This window comes from Galleria mellonella, unplaced genomic scaffold (assembly GCF_026898425.1).
Source record: "Galleria mellonella isolate WM207_F2 unplaced genomic scaffold, CSIRO_AGI_GalMel_v1 utg54, whole genome shotgun sequence".
NCBI lineage: Eukaryota > Metazoa > Arthropoda > Insecta > Lepidoptera > Pyralidae > Galleria > Galleria mellonella.
The window spans coordinates 22,366-44,961 of record NW_026442114.1 but is presented as its reverse complement, the minus strand read 5'-3'; the positions used below and the strand labels follow the sequence as shown (position 1 = coordinate 44,961).

At 31.4% G+C, this 22,596-nt stretch overlaps 1 non-coding gene across 1 annotated transcript; it reads right to left on the bottom strand.

Moving 5' to 3' along the window:
* Positions 1–6,090: 6,090 nt before the first annotated feature.
* Trnas-uga (transfer RNA serine (anticodon UGA)) lies at positions 6,091–6,172 on the bottom strand. The gene has a single exon. It is a non-coding gene; the product is annotated as a tRNA-Ser (tRNA).
* Between the last annotated feature and the right edge of the window lie 16,424 nt (positions 6,173–22,596).

Here is a 22,596-nt window from a genome sequence, read left to right as displayed (position 1 = left end):
AGGACTCAGATGTTATTCCTCTGTACCCAGTAAATTCACGCCATATCCCACCCTTCAAACCGAAACACAGCCATGCACACACAACTGCTTCACGGTTGAAACACGAATGGGACAGAGGTACCCAAGCAATCGACTTTTGTACAAAGTCTCCTTCTGGTGAATATCATATTTGTTTGGAAATACTGCCGCTGGAGTTGGTTCCATAGTGAGGTTATTGGTGCTTAAGAAACGCACTATTAAGGGCTGTCACTCACCCCGCCTGTCCAGAAGCGTAGATGGAATTTTTATTAATGGTGGGTTATACGATATGTTGTCATAGAGGAAAGATTTTTAAATCAACTTTTTTGTATATATATGTTATACTGTATCTTTTATAATATTGCACCAACTTAACAACACAACTTTCAAGAAAAGAGAATATTCCTTTTTAAAGGGCCGGTAGCACTCCTGCAATGCTTCTGATGTTGTGGGTAATCATCGGCGACGGTAGTCACTTACCATTAGGTGAACCGCATGCTCGTTTGCCTCCTGTGTTATAAAAAAAAAATTATGAATTTTGCAATCGATAAAGGTTAAAATTTTTGAATTGATCCCATACTTTTGTCATGATTAAGACGTTTTATTGTATAAACAGCCTTTTTGAAAATTAAACAGATACTAATTATATCTATAAAATATAAAGGAAAACATATTTATAAAACAGAAATAATTCTCATAAGTAAGTAGTATTGGGTTAAAATAAGTATAAGATAATGAATTGGGATGAATCACAATAACTAACATTTTTACAAAGCAAAATAGATATCAACTTTGACTTGATATTTCACTGACGTATATGATTTTTGAATCGTTCATATTAATAACAAATGGATTATCTGGCCTTCGTAAAAGAAGCTCTGTTTAACGTCTTATGCAATATCTTATGCACATTATAGACATCTCAATTGATCTGTGCAAATATTATTTAAATCCAGACATACAATTGCTTCAATAATGTATTGGAGAAGAATGTACTATGGTACGTGTTGCCAAAACCAATAAGTTATGATAATAAACCAAGAATTTCAGCATTATTTTCATTTTAATTCAATATTATTATAAAATAGTATATTAATAACCTTTATTCAAATAGCCTTGTTGACAAGCTCTTTTAAATAGTCAGTTTTTTTTGTCTCTAAGGCTGAGTTCGGAATGTTGTTATTTGCTGAAAAGAACTCGCAAGGCTCTCAACAATTGCTCTTTTAATTTTATTTACGTACTAAGATGTTTTACATTTGTAAGGGTTACTGCGACCATAATTAGCATTGCGTTAAATTTTTATGTATTAAAATAAACAAATAAACCGTTCACTTTTCTGACAGATGAGCCAGCCATCATTGTGTTTCTACCGTGAAGCAGTTATGTTTGCATGCCTGTATTTCGGTTTGAAGTGTGGGATATGGCGTGAATTTACTGGGTACAGAGGAATAACATCTGAGTCCTCAGGAATGGCAACGCATGGGGGGTATCATGGGCGAAACAGTATACTCTGTTATGTCCATGGTACTGCTCATGTCTATAGGCGACAGTTACCATTTTCTATTAGGTGGACCGTCAGCTTGTTTGCCATTCTAAGTTGTATAAAAAAAAAATTACGCTCAACCAAGGAGCTATACAATACTAGAAGGAGGTGGAATTTGATTATGTTTATAGTTATTTAAAACTGTCGAACTTATTAAAATTTATTCATATATAATTCTTTACTTACCACGTTTATTAAGTTGTATATATCAAACAATATATACAACTTATTAAATACAGAAGACAGACTTAAAGTTCTTCTATGATATTGTCACCCAGTCAACAAGGAAAAACTTCAAGATTCGTTTTCGGTTTATTTTAAGGCATTAGCTCGGCTACTGCTGTAAAGCAATTAGTAGTTAAGTAAATTAACCACATGTACATTAATACAAGGCCAACATAATGAAATTGCAGTCATTAGAAGACGTAAAACTAAGACACTATCCATGCTATGGACATGTTTAGTACTAGGACAGAAATTTCAAGCATCAATAATTCGGAAACAACAAAAAGTTTTAGCCCCCCATAGTAACCTAACGGTTGGACACGCTGTGTTAAAATAAGCAGCTCATTTTTTTTTTGTTAGATATCAACCTATTTCTTCCTGGTGTTCATAATTGGGAAGATTTTGCCAGTAGTTTCTACGCTTGATTATTCGAGTTAGCAACCGCAGTTAGGCTTTTGGTGATGATTAGAAGGGCTGCTGCCCATCTCTCGACCCTCGATATCTCTCGACTTCCCTTAGTCGCTTCCTATGACGCCCACGGGAAAACAAGAGTAATTTATTCTATACCGAGATGGCTGGGTGGCTTAGGACTGTTCCTAATGGAGATCTATGGGGGAGATATATGTTCAATAGCGGACAAATAAAGACTGATATGATAATGATGAACTTATGTTCCCTTGGTAAAATAATTTAGTTTCACTAGTAGAACTCTTTAAAAGACGTTTTTCTTTTATTGTTTAAAAGGATTTCTATTTCACTTTGTTTAAAGAGTTATGCCTAATGTCACGTGAAATTTTCTCAGTTGGTTCTCAATCGATTTGACTGGAACTCAAAGTTGCGTTCGATTCCACCCTCGCAAGATTCCTTTCACGCGTCTTTTGAACAACCTTAATATAACACACCTATATACAAGCTTTAGTATTTGCATGTCATATTACGCCGGGCTCTTCAGAGGCGAAATATGATTATTGTACAATGAAAAACGTACTCTGTGACTGTTTTGATAAGGCTAACTTTAGAATACACCACAATATTACCGACGAACACTGAAGTTACATCAAAGTAAGCTCTAAAAATAGCAATGGTACATTACGGGGAATGGTTTGATATTTTCTTCACCAATGTTATCAATCGGTCGGCCCTTTTACGACGTCGTAAATCTGTAAGAACTTCCTCATTGAACGTTGTGAATAGTTACTCGTCCACAATACACAAATAATTCGTAATAAATAATTGAAAGGGCATTTCCCTCGAATATGTTTTTTTTTTTATTAATGCGAAAGATTATGATAGCTACATTGTAAATTTTTACATTTTATTGAAAAATGAACGTCACTTACATCCAGAGTTGCTAAAAACATTTGTATAAAATTCAAAATTAGTTTAGTTTTAATTTTTATAAAAATGTTTGTTATTCTCTCTAAATTGATACGATTTCTTTTATTTTTATCCAATCACAAACTTGAGTCGGTTTTCGAATAACAAAAAGGAGGCACGTTCCTTTGTCTAACTTCTTTACCTCTTATTGCTACCTTTATATTTTATTAAAGTTATTTACTGCTATACGATTTGCAATTACGTAAACTGTCAAAAAAGTTACCCAAATCTGTCCATATCCATTTTCTTCAAAAAATTTTCCAACTCATTTCTCATTTTCCCAAAATTTCGTAAACACAAAAATTTTACTCAAAAATGCGAAATTAATACCTAATCTGGCAATGCTGTTTTCTTCATGCGGTAGACACATAAAACCGTTATTTGATAAGCCACTTCAGAGGCTTAGTACATGTATAACTAATGCATCCTATGCGGCCTAACTTTTGCCACTAGGGGGCATCAGCGTCACATGATTGAATAGAAGCTATACTCTAACGATTATTCAAATCCTAAATGAAAATAATGGGACTGAAAATGGAGCGCTAAATTGTCTATTTAATATTTAGTTACGGGTAAGTGTTTAAAATTAAAGATTGTAGTTTTCAATGCTTATAATAAAACGTAATAATTTTTGTTACTTTTTTACAAATATCATAAAGAGCTCATAGAACTAATGTATCTATTCTCAAAGAGCTGAATGTAGACTAAATATTACAAAGAGAAAATGGCTAGAAACCAAATGACAAACTAACTGAATATATATATATATATATATATATATATATATATATATATATATATATATATATATATATATATATATATATATATATATATATATATATATATTCAGTTAGTTAGAATATATATATATATATATTTATTTATATATATATATATATATATATTCAGTTAGTTAGAATATATATATATATCACAGCATTAATTGTGTCAAATAACGTAAAAAAGGAGAGATATTGCTCAAAAATTAGGTTGGAAACATCTCGACTCAGCAGTAAGTTATTGTTTTAAAAGTAAACTAACATTATAGTTAGTTTACTTTTAAAACAATATTAAATGTTACTTAACATATCACTGCAAACGCATGCTGTCAAAATAAACATGTCTAATGAACGTCTTTGGCAGCTGTAACTGGATATATTATTATAAAATCACTCGACAAATATCATTTATAGTATTCTATATTCCTTTTGAACTGAATAGGTATTCCTTTCAAAATGTGATGTGTGATAGAAAAAAAAAAAACTACTTCAGTTGGCACAAAATGAATACCGAACTAAGACGAGCGTGAATTCTATCAATCCAGAATTAATAAAAAAGGAATAAAGGCATCGCAAAGGTGTAACATAGACGCATACACAAAACATAATTGAATTAAGAACTCCCTTTTCCAAAGATATTTATCAAGTAAATAAAATTAGATTTATTTCACTATTAAGCCTTAATTAGATGCAATATTAGGTGTGTGTAGTCAATTTATTTAACAAAATGTCAAGATCACGATTTATTTGTAACTCTATGTCAAATATCGTGCAAATCAATCAAACCGTTTGTTTTATAAAAAAAAAAATATCTAGTAATCTCATTCGTGATATTGTTTTTTTTATGCCACGAAAATGGCAAACAAGTCTGATGATAACGGTCACTAGTTTGGTTGGGTTCTTAAAATAGGTATTTAAATTTAAATTAACTGAAATCTTATGTTTATTATACAATAAATAATACGATATCCTAATAAAATATTATAAAGTTATAATCATCATTTCGGATACATAATTATGATGCGATTACCAAAAATGTGTGAAATTTATTTTCGATGATCTTGATAATAGGGACTCATCGAAGGAATGCAGGAAATCAAATCAGAGCAAATGTAAATAATATGCTGACCCGTCTATTATTAGCAAATTACTGATACGTATTTATAACATAAATGTCTCTAGACAAATATTCCGATTTTTACGTAACGCATTAGTATTAGACAATATTTCATATTAATAATTTGGCATTTGTGTTAGCTTACAAAGACATCTGTATAAACAGCAGTGAAACCCTATTCTTTAAGTTAAAGGATGTATCATAAGAAACCGAACGAGGATTACCCAGAACAAAAAGAACCGAAAATCGCGAGCTAAACCAATTTAGAAAATGTCGTTAATTTCTAAATTGGTCCGACTGAGAATAAAATCCAGGACACATTTACATAATTTTTGAAGCGGTGACAGCTCAGTTGAACAACGCTTGACAGCGGTCCGGGAGCCGCAAGATCAATTTAGAATTCGATAATTTACGTTTAAACTGGGGTTTGAACCTGATTTATTCCTGAATTGATCGGATGCTGACCGTGTTTGCAAGTCATCAAGATGATAAGCAGGTTAAATTATATATTTGGCTCTCAATATGTTTGTAATTAACAAAATCTTTCTCAGAATTTCTGATATGATACATCCCGAACACTTAATAGAAATGACTTAATTTATGGTTATCACTAGCATATATAACAATGCATTGTCCTTCCTGGGGACTGCTCGTACAGTATTATGATATGGCAGGAAAATTACAGAGTGCGGAGCCTGCCATGTCCTATTCTTTAAATCAAAACACAGTCATATAAAGGCAGCTGCTTCGCGGCAAAATCACAATGGGGCAAAGGTACTTTTCTGCAGTCTCTCCCTGGTATTCCATTGGTATTATACATTAAAAATATAGAAGATTTAAAAATGATTCTTTTGATACTCTTTAAGAAGTATCTCATATTAGGCAAAAGGTACTGACTCGGCTGATGCTGTTAGTGTCCCAATGCAATATATATGTTACAGCACAGCGTTTGTTTTCAGCCAGTCTTTAATTAGTCTTAAATCAAGTACCTACCTATCAGAAGAAAATTGAATAAAAAGATTGCAACTCGCTGAGGACAGGATTCGAACCTGCGCGGGTAATACCCATTGGATTTCAAGTCCAACTCCTTAACCACTCGGACACCTCAGCTATGTGAAATACTTCAAAAAACATACTTGCTTCATATCATACTTCGAATTTGTTCTTTGAACAGATGTGTTTATGTATATACCTATGTATTTTACGTCAATATAATGAAATCGTTTAGGTAAATACAGATACAGGTGACGCAAGATAGTAATGTGTGCCATAATATGACAGCATTTGACGACAGATGGGTAACAAATGATGATTAGCAAAATCTTAAATTATTATGCTTATTACGAGACAACACCAAGGATAAACAAGGTATCGGCCCAACTTGAAGACTACTGGTAACGCTCACCTACAAATACGGACAACATGGCGATTGCAGAATATTTCTACTACGAGCAATAAACTAGTATCACTAGGGCCGTATGGCAGGTGTTGACGTAAAGCAGGTATGTAAGCAAGGCTATATTTTTTCTCCTTTTTTCGTCCGACTGTTACTGGAATATATTGGGTCACATATAATTCCTACAAGAGTTAATGGATAATGACGATGGACTAATCTTTCTGGTGATAGTTTCCCATTGGTGAATTAAATGGCTTAGTCCATAGCAGAATGCACCTTGGACACCGATGATCAATAGCTCTGTGAGTGAGCTCTACAAACGAATGATTCAATACCTTTATTGTAATTCTTTAATTACCAGATTTTTTTAGTAGATGACAATGAAATGGTAACACGAAGAATGATAAGTGATGATGAAAAGGCAGGTCAATTAGCCCATCGTGATGAATAGGCCTGGATTTTAATACGACCACGTAGAAGTCGACCTGGTTGAGTATATTGCCAGCAATAGGTCCCTTAGTCTCTAATCCTAACAACCCCGTCCATCCCTACCAGATGGGTTTTTTTGAAAGGATGATAATGTAATGGTAACCTCGCCTACGTTAATGGTATACACTGGCGAGGCGAGGCGCGGAGTGAGGGATGACAGGTGAGAATAAAAAAGCAGGTCAGTTAGCCCATCGTGATGAACTGGAATTCAGCAGAATGGTTTCCAGGGGATCACGTTAAGGTCAACCTGACAATGGGATTGGTAGTCCGCAATACTAATAATCCCTTCCCCCCTACCAGGTAGGTTGGGCTCAATACGTTGGAACTTGATACTGGTAATGGGAGATTAGAAAGCATTCAGCATTGTTACGACCATCCAAGATGTAAGGCAACTTTGAAAAATATAATTATTAATATTAAGCCTTATTTCTCCACTCTTTATATAATATAGTTTATATATATTGCTTGCTCTCGATTCGCAAATAAATTTCAGCCTATGTTACTTGCTAATTACGAGTATATAGCTTCCTATCGGTGAAATAATTATTAAAATCGATTAAGTAGTTTTTGAGTTTATCTATGATAAACAAATAAATAAAAAGTCAAAATCTTTTCTCTTGATAACATTAGTATACATAGATTATCATGAACTATTTCAATACACTTTGTGTATTTTGTCAGATCGTCTTTCACGATATCTCCGTGGCAACCGTCGTAATTTCAATTGACCTAATTTTTTCCTCGCCTATCTTTACCTTACAAGAAGGTGAGTTATTATTTCATATATACTTAACATAAAATCAATCCACAAATTGCTACTTCGATATAAAAGCTACCAATTTACTACCTAAATACTAGACTTCACAGTGTATGTTTATTTATCCAACGACAGTCTGTTACGTATTGACACCGCGTCATACTGGATTATGTAAATAGCTTTCTATAAGCGGGTTGTTCCGTGCTCGTTGTTTCGGAAAGCACCCTCTTTCACCCTTTACACCCCTTTCACTCCCTCGTATAGGGCCCTCCGACCTCCGTCCACTGTACTGGAAGTTGGCTGGACACATGGTGAATGCCTGTCCGTACCTGCCATGCGAAGGATATTTCATTTCATAACACCCACAAATATATTAAAAGTAAATATAGTAATCACTGTTCTAATTAGGTTAATATAAGGTATGTTTTATGTGCGTGATACTAGCTACAACCCGCGGATTTACTCATATGGCTTACGATCAAAATATGTTTATAATTGCGTCTTATTCATCATTTATTGCATTATTACTGCATACTAGGGGGAGACTTTGTACAAAGTTTGCTTGGGTACCTCTGTCCCGTTCGTGTTTCTATCGTGAAGTAGTTGTGTTTGCATAGCTGTATTTCGGTTTAAAGGGTGGGATATGGCAGTGAATTTACAGGGCACAGAGGAATAACATCTGAAACCTCAGGAATAGCAACGCATGGAGTGTATCATGGGTAAAATAGTATACTCTGTTATGTCCATGGTACTGCTCATGTTTATAGGTGACGGTTACCACTTTCCATCAGGTGGCCGTCAGCTTATTTGCTATTCTAAGTTACACAAAAAAAAATGGGTTTCCCCATATTTTAATGCAGAGTACAGCAACCCATCGGCTCCTTTTAAATTACGTCATCACTATATCTCGTGGTTTTATTCCTTGGTGAAATAGCTGGTGAAATGCTCTATAATATAAATAAATAGTATACTCTGTTATGTTTATTGTACTGCTCATGTCTATAGACGACGGTTACCACTTTCCATCAGGTGGGCCGTCAGCTTGTATGCTATTCTAAGTTGTATAAAAAAAAATTAGTATGAAAGCCATTATTATTCCAGCTATTCAGCTATTTAAGCATGAAATAGAAACACACAAACATCCATCTTGACTAACTTTCACATGTTTACAATACAAGCTATATAGCGCGGCTTAGCTTGCATTAATCGATATCCTATATGTTAAAAAAATTACCTTGTATGGTAGGTTAGAATATAATCAATTCGTGTAACAAATTCCATTTAAAGCAGTTTAATAGTTTTTGTATGAAAGAGTAACAAACAAACATCCATCCTCACTAACTTTCATGTTTATAATAATAGCAGGATTAAAAGGATTAAATAATAAGTTGCGAAATAAAAAAATAAACTTTATTTTTGCACTTGTGTAATAAAGTGTGTACTTCTCTAAAAGTTTAATTCCCAGAATACCCGCTCTGAAGAACGGATATTCCGGTAATCTTAATAATATAATAAAATTGTAACTAGAGCATGTCTGTACATGAGAGAGATTTAAGAAAAATCAATATGAGAGGTTCTAATAAAAGCAATAAAAGATAAAATAATTTTTAGAAATTTCGACTGTTTGTTTGTTTCGGCTTAAAATTACTACCCCAAATGGAGTTTTCACTATTGTTTCTGGAGATCTAACTTAAAAACCTGTAGATATATTTTTATCTTAATACACCATCTAGAAGTAGTCTGTTTCATTGATTTTCCTCTTTTAAATCCACGCATACGAAGGAGTGAGCAAAAAGTTAGTAATAATGTATAAACTCAGATCACATTTAATATTTAAAGAAAGAAAACTATCGTGCGAGGATGTTCATGCTTCATACAGTTTAGTCATAAATAATAAAGGTTTACATATAAATAATAAAGGATTGTAAGCGAACTTTCCAAAATATAGATGGTTTATCACAGATATAGAAGCTATAGATAACGCAAGTATCTTAGCGTGCACTAAAAATGAACATGTTTTTTCAGTGTATATAAAAACTAGTCTCCTTATTCATTAAATCGTTAAGCGTCTCATAAATGGGGGGTGGGTAATATTTTTTTTTTACAACACAGGGTGCAAACGAGCAAGCAGCTCACCTGATGGTAAGTGACTACCGCCGCCCATGATCACCCACAACACCAGCGGCATTGCAGGTGTGCTGCCGGCTTTTTTTAAAAAGAATATACTCTTTTCTTGAAGGTTATGTTGTCCTATCGGTTCGGAAATACTGCTGCTGTAAGTTGATTCCAAATATCTATATATATATATATATATATATATATATATATATATATATATATATATATATATATATATATATATATATATATATATGTACTGGTGCGATAACAAATATGAAGTAGGTATGTACCCAAATAATACGATCAGACTTTCATCATATTTGAAAATAGATATCCGATGGATATGAGCGATATCGAAATGATGACCTTGTTTTCGCCATCAGTATCCAGAGGAATCTAATATATACATATCGGATTGGTATCCATATTACGCATGCCTACTGATGAACAAAAAATATACTTATATTTTAGCTATTAAAGTGCTTTGTTGTTTTCATTTGTGCTAAATTTTCAATTTAAAAGAAAGTGTCAAATTATTGTAATAAATAATTAAAATGGGTTTGTAACAGGTTTTAGTTTTTATGAATAAATGAGTAAGCGTATGAAAACTACTAAATCGTTAAATATTTGTTTTACTGGACCCCTTGATGGCATCAAAACTATTAAAAACTGAATGTCATTTTTAGAGCATAATAATTGCAATATGTAAACAATTATGTAGCTTTTTTTTAGTAAATGATAATGAAATAGTAACCTTGCACTAACGATATGCACTGGCAGGGCAACAGTGAGGGATTATAGATGAGAATGAAAGCAAGTCATTTGACCCATCACGATGAATTTACCAGGAATTAGCCACAGTGTTTTCAAGAGGGACCGCGTGGAGATCGACCTGACAAAATCAATTCACAACGGGAACTAACCTCCTGATTACTAACAATCTCTCCGTACTACTATTACCTTCTATTGAATGTTTTCTTTAGCGATGTACATATGAGATGAAATGTAAATAACGAGAATTAGAGGCTTCATTCCTAGCAATAAATCTGTAAAGCTATTATTGTCGAACACTGCCCTACGCCGCGCTCTTGCGCCAACTCACTTCACTATGCTCAATGTGTCAACTCACTTCTTAAAAATGAGTTGGCGGACAGAGCAATACTGAGAAAAGTGACATGGGTTTCGAGAAATTGGGGTATTTTTTCGACTTGTGGGTTGACTTGTTGAGACTCTTTTAATAGTATACAAATGTATCGAAATATACGTACGAATGTAAAGAAAATTAAATATAGAAGTACAGTGATGGCATTTATTTTTTCGTCGCTTGTTTTCGGTACATGTCAAAAAGAAAATATATGTTAACCTGTAGGCTATAACGCAATTTTGAGTTAATGAGTCGGCGCAGTAAGCTGCGCCTGAGTTACTGAGTTAACGCAAGAAAATCGTTGAGTTACCATTGTAATTAATTTCTGTTGAATTCATTACTACAAGCCAACTGATCTGAGTTTATCATTACCTCACATCTCTTACTGGTGTTCGCCAGCGCAAACTGAAATAGAAATACATTTATTCGATATTTCACATATGAATATAAAATAGAAAGAACATCGATACCGATACTAGTAACGGTGTTGTCGTTACCAGTAACGGTATTCCGTAAAAAATGTCGTTCGTCAATCTTGAATACATTTTTCGGAATTTTCAATTAGGAACTCCAAATAGATTTCATTTCAACAACAATAACAGCAAATGAGAAGGAAAACTCGAATTGAAATCTTAAGTCCTAGGAGAAAGTAAGTATACACTTTCGAGCCTATGTTTATATTACCTGATAATATTTTGTCATGTAACACCCGAAATAGCTACTAGGTGTGGGTAATATATAGCAATTTCTACATATTTCAATTACAATATCTATTTTCTGGTCTAATAACGAATATGTTAAAAGTCAATTATCCAATAAATAATATTGGATAATAGACTTAACATATAACCTACATAACCTTTATGGTAAACTTACGAAACTGAAAAAGATACATTTTACAGGGGAACGTTTTGAAACATTAGAATGCAAATAACTTTTGATAGAAGACTACTGACAGAAGACTAAGACTAATGACTTTGAAGTTAATTTCTTTCTCTTAAAAGGAACCCATGCCAAGTAATGAGATATTAATGGGATTATTATTTGCTACTTTATTGTGTAAAAATATATAAGAAGAAGATAGTATCTATCCAGATTACCTAATTAAAATAATTTAAATAGCTTTTATTCTTTAAAAAATGTTCATAATTAGAAATAATTTTCTGAACGATGTCATGCCCTCTAGCTATTGATCTTTGGAATATTAAAGGGTGCAAGGATAACATTATAATTAACTATATTCTGAAGGCGATGCCCTGTGTAGTCGTATAAAAGAATAAAATGTTCAAAGAACAGAGCCAGAAATTAAAAATATCGAATGTGGGTAGTTGCTACCAATGAAGAGAAGCTTTCAAAAGGTCGAAGTTGTCTAGAGTATAACCGCTGTAATAGATATTTATATTAAAAAAGAATTTAATTTTAATCTGTAGTGCTATTTAAACATGCTTGAATAGTAATAAACATGCAAACAGAAATAGTATTAGCAATACATACTAAGGGTGGGAGCAATATTTATATATTGTAGTTATAATACCTATACATATATCGGCTCAATAACAGGTATATTAACTATCGGGAATCGAAAAGAAGAACTCGTTCGCAATGAATATAGATATCCGACTGGCATGTGCGATATTGCAATGGGTGGTAATTAATGTCCAGAAATACTCAATATATAAATATCAGATATTACTCATCTCTAGTACATACACACAAATACATCCTAATTTACTATTGAGCACTAGTCCCATTTCATAAGAAGAGTACATTACTACACACGTTGGCTAGATGGCTTATAATAAGGATTTATTATTTATTTTTTTACAGGAAAATTTACAAATAACATATATAAATATAAAATAATATAGCAATATAATAAATGGATCTGATTATAGATTAATACTTAGAGTAAAATTAAGGCATATACATATACCTAGTTCAAATTACTTCTTGTTTAAAATATTCTTTGAAACCGGTTAGCTGCAGATTTCAAACAATATCAATATTAACCTAACAGCGGTCGCGCCATAACGAATTCAGTTTCACAGTTCAGTCGTCTCATTAGATACAAAATTATTCTGAAACTAAAACAGATTTATGTAGGTACATACGTAACAGAGTCTATGTGTCCCCAAGGTGAATTTATAACTAAATTCAAAGTGTATTTTTAAAGATCTGTATAGATATTAACTATATAGGAACATCTTACGGATATACTTAGATATTTTCTATCTAAACTAAGAAAGATTTGATTTTTTTCTGTTTCTTTGTAACGGAAAACTAAAAACCTAAACTGAAAAAATATTTCCTTTAGATATTTTTTTACATATAGAAAGCTACATCATCAGTGAACGACATAGGCTGTATTTTTTTTTTCAAAAAAATCGACATAGTGGATATGAGTTCGTTTGTTACTCCTTGACGCGTGAACGAATAAATTAATTGGCATGAAATTTGCAATATTTGCATGTATATGTACATATGAGGGCGAGGGATGGGCAGCAGCGTCCCTCTCAAAACATCTTCAAAGCTTAACTGCGGTTGTCAATCCGCCTTCTAAGCATGGCAACTACTGGCAAATCTCCCTAAGGGGGAGGCTTATGTTCAACAGTGGACAGTTAAAGGCTGATATGATGATGATAATAATACACGTATATAGTATTTGGCAATTAAATTTAAAAAAAGTTATTTTTTATATTGAAATCATGGAGAACTCAAATAATATTTACTAGGTGATTCTGGTTATGCGTTAACCACCTATTTATTTATATCAATACAAAATCTAATAAAATCACGGGAAGAAACATATAACAGAGACCACATATTGACGCGAAATATAATAGAAAGATGTTTTGAAATATAGAAATATTTAGATACCTTCTTCATCGATTCTGTGTGAATTTAGAAAATACAAAACATATAATACTGCTTTTGTTTTTAAAATCTCTGTGTCTAATGTCGTCATTGATTTAGACCAGTCTAGGCGTAATGAATGGATAGTTCACTGGCTATATACTATTTATTAATGATATTAATATATAAGCTCTACAGAACACTTATTCATTGTATAACTAAAAGATTGTTCAACATTTATATAAAATATAATTTATTAATTAGGCCGTTAGAATGGCAAACAAACTTAAGCCCCATCTGATAAACACATACATATTAATTTACGACGACAAAGCTATGATATATATGTATTTGGTTTAAAAGTAAGAACCTAAACTAATTTTTTTTTTAATATAAATATAAGGAAATTTTACTAATATAATAAAATTGTAACTAGACGATGTTTATACAGCAGATATTAAAAAATAAAATTACTGAAACGAAAAGATACTAAAACAAATATTTTCCAGAAATTTTGTCTTTCTGTCTGTTTTTTACTCTTTCTACCTATCTGTATGTTTGTTTTAACAACGTGCAAAAACTGTAGCAAATTAGATAGGTTGTGTTTCTTCAGGAACTTCAGACTTTCAAGTCTAACTCAAAATCCGATGTACGAGTATGTTTTATCTTGATGCGTCAACTAAAATTGGTTTATTCCATATGTTTTCCTACTTCTGAAATCCATGTGTTGATGAATAATTAAAAATATTAAACTTCCCTGTTCTAAATAAATATATAATTTTTATATTTTGTATAAGTGTTATTTAAATTACATTTCTCATTCTTCATTTGAAAAATGACAAAAAGTATACAAGTACAATGGCGTATAATAACTAGTGATTAAAAAAAATATTACCTTATGTTACTAACATAAGGTTATATTACGTATAATAATTATATGAGATGGTTTAGTTGTGTGTCACTCCTAACAATATTAACCTTCGTAATGGTGTGAACAGATGGCATCATTACGAAGGTGAGAAACGGCACTTACCATTATAAATAGAACCACGAGACGTAAATGTGAACTAATTGGAAGCAGGTGTATCTCATTACAATAATAATTAATTATTTACTGCACGATTATATTCAAAAGCGTAAGAAATTTGTGGTTCGCTTCAGTCTCTCAAAAGTCGAAATTTTGAGCTCGACTTGACGTGTAGGTATTATTTCTTAAATAGACATTTTTTTAAAGATATCGATAGAATAATGTGTTAATTTATACAGTTGACATGAAACAAATGTGAACAGTCACGCTGCAAATTGTTTTGCAATTTTCTTACGTTAATTCTTTTTTATCGTTATCTGTTAAAAAATATTTAATCAAGTCAATAAAGTGAGTATTCTAAACGTAAAATGATTTCTAATATATCTATAATAGTATATTATATATATATATATATATATATATATTAGGAATTAAAAATAATTTGATTACTGCTATAAACGCAAAAATTTATAGATTTATATAAATGAATATCTGCTACTTTTTCAGACAAAATCCAATAAACGAATTTAAATAAAATTTTGTATACGAATAGGTAACTTGACATAAAATATATTGATTCTGGCGAACGAGGGCGTGAGATATAACTGATACTCATGTAGGGGGAAAGGGATAGTTAGTACTTCGGACTACTTGTCCCATTGCTGGCAATATATCCTGTCAGGTCGACCTCCACATGGTCTATTAACGAATATTAATTAAGTATTAACTGTAGGGTTACAGAACTACGTAACGTAGGTATGTGTTAATTTAAAACCGACAGAAGCTATCTGCGCATCAATAACGATCAATCACTTTATAGTTCTGGAAAATATACAATTTTATTATATTTTGATTACAAAAACTAGTCAAAAGTGGTTTTTTTTTGAAGAGTGAAAATGGTATGGTAGCCCCGCCCGCGCTAACGGGATACGCTGGCGGAGCACCAGTGAAGAGTGATTGATGAGAATGAAAACAGGCCAGTTAGCCCATCATGATGAATTCATCAGGAATTAACCATGATAGTTTCCAGGGAGAACCGCGAGGAGGTCGATCTGGTTGGGTATATTGCTAGCAATGGGATTCTCAGTCTCCATTACTAAACAATCCCTTTCCCCCCAGTCAAAAGTGGTTATATCCTCAAAAATAGGTACGGCTGATTGTAAAAAAATGCACTTTACTAAAAATAATAAACATGTGACTTATACTTACCTGTATAATTTTTAATATTGTTTCTTACTGTGCCGATGACCCATTAAAACAGTAAACTGTGACTTTGACATACCTATATAATTTTGATATTGTTTCTTACTGTGCCTGTGGCCTATTAAAACAGTAAACTATGACTTACTTATCTGTATAATTTTTATATTGTTTCTTACTGTGCCCGTGGCCTATTAAAACAGTAAACTGTGACTTTTATACACTTGTACAATTTTTAATATTTTGTTTTTACTGAGCCCATAGCCTATTAAAACAATAAACTGTGACTTTTATACACCTGTATAATTTTTATTATTTTGTTTTTACTGAGCCCATAGCCTATTAAAACAGTAAACTGTGACTTTTACTTACCTGTATAATTTTTAATTTTGTTTCTTACTATGCTGATGGCCCATTATCTGAAATATTTTATTAAAGCAACAATATCCCGTTGTCTCTCATAACATTATGACAAAGCATTTAATGTAATAGCCATAAAAATAATAATTAATGTCATTTTTTTATTAGGGTGTAGGTATAATGTCGCTGCGTCCATGGTCACAGTATCGATGAGTTTCGCTTACAATTTTCTGTCTTGAAACAATTGATTAAATTCATTGTCGCAATAAATACCACAACAATATTATGTGAACCACAGCTTTTCATAATTAGAATATCGTAAAATGTAACTAAGGACAAACGCAGTACAACAATACAAAAGAAGAAAATTACAAGATATAGTTTTATACCAAGCTGCTTGGCCAACGTAGTAATAGTAGCTTTTAGATTTCTCTCTTATGAAGAGAACTGATACAACATACCTTATAAAATAATATAGATAAATTGTTGGAGGGAAGAAAAAAATTTTTTATTTACGAACAATCAGTCATAAAAAAAATTGGTTCAAATTGGTCTCTACAAAAAAGATTTCACTGTAATATAAAACTTAAATGCTAATATTAGAAGTAAGTTTTGAGAAATGGCGCCTCATAATCGACCTCTATTTATATATTTATTTGCATACCATATAGTACAAATTAGTAATAGGTAAGTATATAAGATATACGACACCTCATAGGGATACTGCAATTTACAAAGAGAGTGAACGATCCATTTTAATAACAATTGAAATTTTATATCCTGCTTTTTTGAATAATTATGTTAGTAGATTTTACATTTTAATACCTTCATACCTGCTAATTAAAGAATCATAATAAATATACTTTTATTCAATATATAGTACACATAATTATTTGTGTATTGATGGAATAGTTATTGAAGCCATAAATTAACTAAAAGTTAGAGGAAAGTTATATTATGTTAGAATCAGAGATGAAACCCCTTGAGTATTGTGATGACGCACTGACTGAATGATTAGAGGAAGACTGTACCGAAAACATGTGATGTATTGCGTCGATTAATTACAGGCGACATCGATCGTGGCAAAACCAGTTTTTTTATTTAAAACTGAACTACTCAATCGATTTTGATAAAATTTGTTCAATCTGTGTATGATTTAATGATTTATAAGCCCTTTTACTCCGAATTCACCATAAACCGAGTAAGACATATTTTCCCTTTCTATTTATTATAATATATCTCTCAATTCGGTGTGCCTCCTGGCATAGGCCTCCTCCAGCTCTCTCCACTGAACTCTATCCTCCGCCACTCTACTCCAATAAGGTCCTAAGGTTTGGCGGATCCGTCAAACGTACATGTTACACAAAAATTAAAAAGTTACTCTTATAAATTTTTTGATTACATATTACTACTTATAAACTAAAACATGAAATAAATTAGTGACCTACTGACTAAGTGACTAGTTCACTTCGTATAGTGTACGTTACAGAGAACAGTAACAGCTGTGTTCTAAAAATTTAAATTTAAATGTGTAAATATTCATTCAATTTTGTCCCGCATATAAAGACCGATTTCAATTTTGGTAAAACCTGTTATTTTGATTTAAAAACTAAACTATTTATGTGATTTTGATAAAATTTCTATGAGACTTAAAAGTGAAATAAATAAGTGAGTATATCCTTTCAGATAAAAGTAGAACTTTTCTAATCGCTTTATAAATGACGTAGTTATGAGGTAACAAACATAAAAAATACAACCAAATAATAAACTTTCTCCTTTTTTAAAGTCGGTCGAAATTAATTTGCTCACGTTGGTTCAGAAAATACTTAACCTACAATGAGAAATGTGTGTATTTATTAAAATGAAAATAATAAATAATTTAATTATAGTATGACTCACGAGAGTTATTATTTAACAATGGAAATATACTTTTATATCGAGATTATATTATTTCTTAACTCTGTTGAATATAAATGCACTCATTACTTTATATTATGTCTATAAAAATATGGTCGTATTAAAACCAATTTCAACTATAAATATTATAGCACATAACTATAAAGAACTAGGTCGGTATACAAACAATCGTAAAATAAGCAGTAAGTCGTTATTTCTCTGTCTGATAAAGCACCTCATCCCTCACTGTCTTCATTTACGACAAAATGAAGGGAATCGATATTCTTGACACTCTCTAATGGGACTAATAATAAATCTGTATACGATAATAAATGCGTGTCTATAAGATATTTGTACATTTTTTTTCATCAATGATATCAATATCAATCAATGATAATAATACACAAATGCCACAATCATTGGCATTTGTGTATTATTATTATTGTGGTGAACATACATAATAATAAAAATTTACATTGCAATTACAAAATTACATTACAAATCCTTTTATGATTCGTGGAAGCAAATGTAAAGACTATTTATGACTGAATATAAATATAACTCGGCTATGTATATTTAATGAATTAAACTCTATTTTTCGAAGAATAAATAAAATAAAAAAGTGAGGTGGGTTTTTTACCTCCCAGATTTTAACTTGCGAACATGCGACTTCTGGTCAAGATAGATGGATAGTCAGAAAATAAAACAATGTTCTAATGTCCAGTGAGCATTGTACCCACTAATTCTTCCATAAATTCTTATCAGGGCGACATTATTCGGTCGCAGTAGTATAGAAAAGCAATATGAGTAAGTAGGCCAGAACCGTCCGTGGAGGCTCTGAAAATTTCTGCGGAAAAATGGAAGCGAAATGTTAATCAATTAATTAAATTTTGACAGTGATATCGGGTCTTTCATTTTTTTTTCTTCTTTGTATTATAATATTTTGAATATGTTTATTAAATTTTAAGTAAATTGTACTATTATAATGAATGTAAAGTTTTGTTGGGATGTTTCGATGTTTATAACTCAATCATGCTTAAACGATTGAATGGATTTGATTAAAATTTGCTGAACAGTTAAATTATTTCCTAATCATATTTCTAAGATAGTTTCATATTCCTTACACTCAAATCGGGAACCTTATATTATACTTGTACTATTACGTTTTACTAGAATAAGTAATTTAAGAAAAAAAAAAACTTTTATTTTATGTCTTTATTTATCATACTTGTCGAGCAATGTAATAGTCCGATAAATATGTGGAAATCTAACATACGAATAAAGGTTTTTTTGTCAGATAAAGCTAAATGGTTAAAATGTTAGCAATATTTTCAAATATAAATAACTATTAATGTGACCATTGACCATATAAACACAATTATTATATTCTATGCTACCACACTGTGGATATAGCATTGCGAAGTGACCTAGATTGAAAGCATGACAGTCGATAAGTATTACAGAGAGGTAAGGTATTTACAATGATAACAAAAAAAAAATATTTACATAAAAAAAATCCGTAAGTAGTTTATAAAAACTAACATTTGGTGCATAGCATTATATGGGTGGAACATGGAACAAACATGGACAATGACGCAAAAAAAAGAAGATACCCAAAAATTGTTTGGAAGAGATTGCTTTAACGATAAGGCGATATTTATGTATATATTTATAAATATATATATATATATATATATATATATATATATATATATATATATATATATATATATATATATATATATATATATATATATATATATATATATATATATATATTACATTGCGAGCAATTTGGCTAGTAACCTTTACTATTAACCCTTCTCCCCCATTCTAATAGTGATTTGCTTGAAAGACCAATATTTTTTATATTAATTAAGTAACTAATTATAGAATAAGTTCTATATTGCTACAAAGTGTAATATAATTAAAAAAAAAACATATTAAGTCGTTTATATCGCCTTTTTAATAACCTCAAATGTATTTTTTTATTTTTTTCTCAACCAGATTACATATAAGCAGACACATTCAATCAAACACAATAGTATACTCGGTCTCTTTACTGCCATGAACAACAAAGGATCTTTTATTTGTTTCTTTCAGTGATTGTTCTTAGTTTGTTTCAGCTTGTCATTAAACTTGTTTACGTTCATGAAAATAAAGGACTTATAAAATAAAATCCTAACTATATTAATAAAACAATCAAAATATACCGGGACAATATAATTTATTTTCAACTGTCCTACGAAATTGACTTTCGGCTCGATTCAGATAGCAGTGACGATAATATAATTTTCTGATTACATAAACACGCCTTTACAAACGACAACGAGTCATTTTTAACCGTTTGCCCACGAAAAGAGGATCGTGTTTTTTGAGTGTAAGAAATTAAGTGTGCTAGAAAACGGATCGCAAAAAAATACTTCTGAATATTGATGCTTTTTGATTAATAACCTTTATGTTTAAAATAAAATTATAAATTAAAAAAAGAACAAAATATTTAAATTCAAACAAAGAACACGTTGCTATGATGATGCATATGAGGACATAATGCTTCTTGACATCGTATCGAGAGTATGTTTAAATAGCGGCATTGAATAAATCACTGTCTATTGCTAAGTTTAGATCATCATCACATCATCAACACATCACATTAACCGTTAACTGTTCACTGCTGAACATGGGCCTCTCCCATAGGTAGGGTTTTGCTAGTTGTTGCCTCGCTTGGAAGGCGGGTTGGCAACCACAGTTAGGCTCTGGTAATGTTTTAAGAAAGACTCTGCTGCCCATCCCTTGACTATTAAGTTCGCTTAGTTTCAGTCTTATGACACCCATGAGAAAGGAAGGGAAGATTTATAATATAATATTCTCGATACAATTTAAGAAAAATGAAAAGATTAAATATATTTTATATTTAACATACTTTAACATTTAAGAAAAAGAAAAACTCAATCAAAGCTACGAATTATCTTTTATTGAGCGACAGATAATACATTTTTTTTTACAATGGCATTTACTTATTTTAACATTCTACCACAGGGAGAGGCATTACTAGGAATACATTTTGTCAGGTCATAGTCATATACTATGGCAGGTCAAGATATGTCATAAATACATTAAATTAGAGATTCCAAAAAAAAAACAGCTGTAGCCACCATAAAATTCATATGGACGAACACAAAAGTAAATCTTATTGATTGTAAAAAGAATAATTAAAATCGCTTCAAAATTCGTTTAAGTAAAAAAGTAGACCGTTTTAAGTGTGTTCACTATACGCTATATTACAGGATAAACTGAGTATAACAGCTATAATATACATTGATTAATATTTATTTCACAATTTTCATATGAATTTTAGAGGGATTTCTAAAAAAACTTGAAACTAAACTTTGGTACTGTTAAAAAATTATCCTGTAAGTAGATCCATAAATTTCCCTGGAGGCTTTTACCGGATCCTAGTTCTTGAAGCGTAACAGATAAATATAGCGAAAATGGAACGTCTGCAGTAAAATGAGCTTACATTATATAATTCGGGAACGCTTTGTCGATTTAATTTAATCAAAACTTTATGGAGGTATTCGGAGAATTCTGAATAGAACGATCCATTACTTTTATACATCGTAACTAAGTAAAGATTATAAAGATTATCCTGTATTATATAAATATAAGATATTAATTACGAAACTGAATGTCCCTAAAGAGTATTAAAGGAAACCCCAGAATATTTTTCGAACTTCGTTCACAAGATCCCAAGACACCGAAGAAACGTCAACCAATGAGAGAAAAAGGTTCTTCAATTATAAGCCTGTTCGAGCAAAATGTAAGTTACAAGAAGCTAGACGGCGTAAGAAAAATGTAAAAATCAGTCCAGAATTAACGATGTAATTTTGGACTTGTAATATAGTCACAAAAAATTTAGCTAAATAAGAACCTACTTTTAGATGTCGCTGAAAATATTACTCAGCTTTTTTCAGCAGTCGGGTAAAATTTACGTATGGGTGACCAGGTACTCCAGACATAACAGCGCAGAATAAATATTGGTTAGCCCTCCAGGTGCGCGTCTCACGGTCCACTGAGCTGATTGAAACCCATGTCTAAACAATACAGCTAGCCAGGAATAGAATGTGTCGTGTCTATGCCATTGCCTGATGGTCGATATTGTAAAAACCTTTTTTTCTTAATAATTAACTATAAAATTTTCATGTTTTTTTATGGAACTTGGAATGACAAACAAGCTCATAGCCCACCTGATAGAAAATGGTAATCATCGCTAAAAGACACAATAATGCTC